Source organism: Triticum dicoccoides, chromosome 2B, assembly GCF_002162155.2.
Source record: "Triticum dicoccoides isolate Atlit2015 ecotype Zavitan chromosome 2B, WEW_v2.0, whole genome shotgun sequence".
In the NCBI taxonomy this organism is placed as follows: domain Eukaryota; kingdom Viridiplantae; phylum Streptophyta; class Magnoliopsida; order Poales; family Poaceae; genus Triticum; species Triticum dicoccoides.
The window spans coordinates 374,931,973-374,937,075 of NC_041383.1; positions in this window are offsets into that span (position 1 = coordinate 374,931,973).

Below are 5,103 nucleotides of genomic sequence, written 5' to 3' on the forward strand. Positions count from 1 at the left end.
GGTGAATTGCATTGAAAATCCTTACATTGCCAATTACATAAAGAAAAGAAAACAAATAGAAGATTAATATAATACTAATGAAAGGTAAGATACTTCCCAATATCCTCCTATTATTTCTTATGATGAATCAGGTAACGGGGAGGAGCTTTCCATTCAACCAATCTCATTAATAAGGAGCTCAAAAATGAGGGTTAAACCCACACATGATGTGAAGAAGAAAAAGAAAAGGCGGAGAAACAAAGGTAGAAATGTATCCCTCCCAAATGATGTTGCTCCTATTACTCATTGTGATGATGATAATTGCTATACTATTGGTGCTATCCATACTATTAATGATCAGAGTGATGATGCTTATGATATGAAAAGTCCCAAGCTTGGGGATGCTATGGTTTAAGGGAATGACATGTTTGAGAATATATTTGTTGTAATTAATGTTTGTCCCAAGCTTGGGGATGCTATGTTTAATGAAGACGATACTTTGCCTCCCAAGTTTTGATGAGCAAATTTATTATGATGATAGCATGCCTCCTATTTATGATGATTATTGTGATGACACTTATGCTATAAAAAGTAGTGATGATTATATTTATAAAACATGTCATGATTATGATTACCCTTTTTCTGCACATTACTCTTTTAATGTGGAAACAATTTATAGTATTCGAGTCTCTTATGATACTCCCACTATTCCAAATGAGAAGAAATTTGCTTATGTGGAGAGTAGTAAATTTTCTATGCTTGTAGATCATAAAAACAATGCTTTATGTGATGGTTATATTGTTGAATTCATTCATGATGCTACTGAAAATTATTATGAGGGAGGAGTATATGCTTGTAGGAATTGCAATGATATCAAGTTTCCTCTCTATATGCTTAAAGTTTTGAAGTTATACTTGTTTAGCCTTCCTATGCTAGTTGATTATTGTTCCCATAAATCGTTTGCTCACAAAATCCCTATGCATAGGAAGTGGGTTAGACTTAAATGTGCTATTCATATTCTTCATGATGCTCTCTTTATGTTTCAATTCTTATCTTTTATGTGAGCATCATTGAAATCATGATGCCTAGCTAGGGGCGTTAAACGATAACGCTTGTTGGGAGGCAACCCAATTTTATTTTTGTTCTTTGCTTTTTGTTCCTGTTTAGTAATAGATAATTCATCTAGCCTCTGTTTAGATGTGTTTTTATGTTTTAATTAGTGTTTGTGCCAAGTAGAACCTTTGGGAAGACTTGGGTGAATTCTTTATGATCTTGCTGTAAAAAACAGAAACTTTAGTGCTCACGAGATTAGCTGACATTTTTTACTCGAAAGAGATTTTAGGTTGATTCTATTTTTAGATGAGTAATACACAAATTCCTCAGGTCCAACAATTTATTTCATAATTTTTGGAGTTACATAAGTATTCGAATGATACAGATTACTACAGACTGTTCTGTTTTTGACAGATTCTGTTTTCTATGTGTTGTTTACTTATTTTGATGAATCTATGAGCAGTATCGGAGGGGCTGCATCATAAAAGCCCAAAGAAGCACCCAAAGCTGCCTTCAAACCAAAGATTGCACCAAAGAGGAGTACTAGAAACATACCTGCTGCTGAGAAGAACAAGGCCCCAGTGCTTGAAACTGCCGCTGAAGAAGAAGAAGAGGAAGAGCATGTTCTGAGAAAGTTGAAGCCAAAGATTCCAGACCACAATGATGCTCATCCTGTGGCTGAGAACATGAATCTAAGGAAGGATGCAGGACTTAGACAGTGGAGGTTGTCTGATCCCTATGCTATCAGGAGAAGGACTACTGTTGACTACAGGTTCCACACTAAGGAACAACAGGATTTCTATGAGACAGTATTGTTGGACAAGAAGCCTATAGTTTGTGACATGAGGTGGGTCGACTGGACATACATGAAGGAGAATGAGGAACACTATCCTGGTGTGGAAGACAGTTTCAGTGCTTGTGGAGTTGCAGACTTTGTTGGGCAGAAGCTCACAAAGTGGAATGATGAGCTCATAATGCAATTCTACTCCACAGCACACTTCTATCCAGATGGCAGGATAGTGTGGATGTCTGAAGGTACAAGGTACCAATCAACTATTGAGGAATGGGCAAATCTGATCAATGCACCTAAGGAGAAGGAAGATAACTTGGATGTCTATGCCAAGAAGAAGATGGACCACAATTCCATGGCTCATATGTACAGGGAGATTCCAGATGCTGCAGTTGAGACACATAAATTTGGATCTGTACATTATCTTATGTCAGGACTCCCAACCATCAACTGGATCCTCAGGCATACTCTATTGCCCAAGTCAGGTGACCACAACATGATAAGAGGACATGCTATAAACTTGCTACACTTGTTTGATGTGCCACAAAAATTCAAGGTCATGAGCCTCATTGTTGAGACTATCAAGAGGAAAAGAGCTGACCAGAAGAGAAGTTGTGGGTATGCCCCACAGATTCAGGAGCTAATTAACTCCAAGATGGGCACAGGCACATACTTGTTGGACAAGGATCAGATGCCTATCTATCTAGAATTTGAGGACAACCAAGTGGTTATGGATGAAGATGAACCATCTTCCGTGCATGCTCAAGCCAAGAAGGAGAAGGCAAGGACTGAGAAGGCTACCAAGATGCCAACAATGCAAGAGGCATCTCAGTACTTTCTGAAGACCAAACAGGATCAACTAGGCTACTTGATTGCATCCACCCTGAGGATTGAGAAGGGGCTGGCCACCTTGACTCAAAACCAGGAGAGCCTGGAGAGGATCATGGAGCAGAAGTTCTATAATTTAGATGTGAAGGTAACTGAGATCTAGTCTGTTGTTGAGCAGCTTCAGGATGACATGGAGGAGAGGAAGGGCAAGACAAGCATAGATGCATTTGCCAGAGTGCCTAGAGCTCAGAGATCAGCTGCAGTGCCAATGACAGACACCAGAGCCACTTCATCTGCACCAGCTACAGCTCCTATAGTTCCAGTGCAACTAGCTTCAGCACCCACACCTCCAGCTCCATCCACATCTACCGAAGTCTTCGTCCAAGGAGCCATCTCTACACCACCACCTGAAGATCAAGCCTGAGAGTCGATCTAGTACTATGCATTTTCTATGAACTTTTTGGTAACTTGTTGCCAAAGGGGGAGAAAAATGTATAGATCATAGGCTTCGAGTGAGAGTGTTGCTTTTTGTTCTCTCTTGCTTTGGTGGTTGAACTTTCTTTGCTTGTTTGAGATACTCTATGTCTGTGTGATACTTGATGATCATGTGTTTCATCATATGCTACATTTATGCTTGTTGGATGACATTATCTTGTTTATCTCTATATGATCATTCACTTTGCTTGGTGATGAGTGCATGTATTCAATTATTATCATTTTGAGCGCTCCACCAAGATGTATGTGACATGGAAGAGTTACCCATGAGCCTAACTCCTTGTGCATTTGCAGTCCAAAGAAAATCTTAATCTATGCACAAATTTAGGGGGAGCTCTTGCTTATCACATACTTCTCAAAGCGACTATGTTTTTCACTGTTATTATCATTTGTCGAAGCTTTGATCTATATGTTGTCATCAATTACCAAAAAGGGGGAGATTGAAAGTGCAACTATCCCTAGGTGGTTTTGGTAATTCCTAACAACATATAGCTCATTGAGCTAACATCATTCCAAGATAAATATTTCAGGAAAAGCTCAATGAATGGCATGGCATGGATGAGAAAAGTGGATCCCTCAAAATGCTAAGGATGAAAGGATTGGCTCAAGCTCAAAAGCTCAAGACTCTACATTTTATATTTTAGTGATCCAAGATCACATTGAGTCTATAGGAAAAGCCAATACTATCAAGGAGGGATGAGGTGTTGCTTAATGAGTTTCTTGCTCTACAGTGCTTAGTGATATGCTCCAAAACCCTCAACTACTTTCTCATATCCACATATGACCTAAACCAAAAGTCAAACTCGGCCCCACCGATTCTTTCTACCCGGCGCCACCGAGTTCAGATGTCAGAGCCACTGCCACAAACCCTAGGCAAATCGGTCTCACCAATAGGGATCTCGGTCTCACCGAGATGGGGTTGTAATCTCTCTATTTCCCTTTGTAACGTTTCGGTACCACCGGGATGAGCGATCGGTCCCACCGAGATTGCAATGTAAACTCCCTGTTTCCTTTTCGTAACATTTCGGTCCCACCGAAATGAGCGAATCGGTCCCACCGAGTTTACCTGACCAACTCTCTGGTTAGCTTATTACCAAAATCGGTCTCATCGAGTTTGTGTAATCGGTCTCACCGAGATTACGTTATGCCCTAACCCTAACCATATCGGTCCTACCGAGTTGCATGTCAGTCCCACCGAAAATCCTAACGGTCACTAGATTTGCTGAATCGGTCTGACCGAGTTTACCAATTTAGTCCCACCGAGTTTGGCAAGTTGTGTGCAATGGTTAGATTTTGTGTGGAGGCTATATATACCCCTCCACCTCCTCTTCATTCGTGGAGAGAGCCATCAGAACAGACCTACACTTCCAACTTGCTGTTTCTGAGAAGGAACCACCTACTCATGTGTTGAGGCCAAGATATTCCATTCCTACCATATATATCTTGATTTCTAGCCTTCCCCAAGTTGCTCTCGACTCAAACCTTGTTTACACCAAATCCAAATCTTGTGAGAGAGAGTTGAGTGTTGGGGAGACTATCATTTGAAGAGCAAGAGCAAAGAGTTCATCATCAACATACCATTTGTTACTTCTTGGAGAGTGGTGTCTCCTAGATTGGCTAGGTGTCACTTGGGAGCCTCCGACAAGATTGTGGAGTTGAACCAAGGAGTTTTTAATGGCAAGGAGATCGCCTACTTCGTGAAGATCTACCGCTAGTGAGGCAAGTCCTTCGTGGGCGACGACCATGGTGGGATAGACAAGGTTGCTTCTTCGTGGACCCTTCGTGGGTGGAGCCCTCCGTGGACTCGCGCAACTGTTACCCTTCGTCGGTTGAAGTCTCCATCAACGTGGATGTACGATAGCACCACCTATCAGAACCACGGCTCAAAAATCACCGTGTCTGCAAATTGTGTTTGAATTCTCCAAACCCTTCCCTTTACATTCTTGCAAGTTGCATGC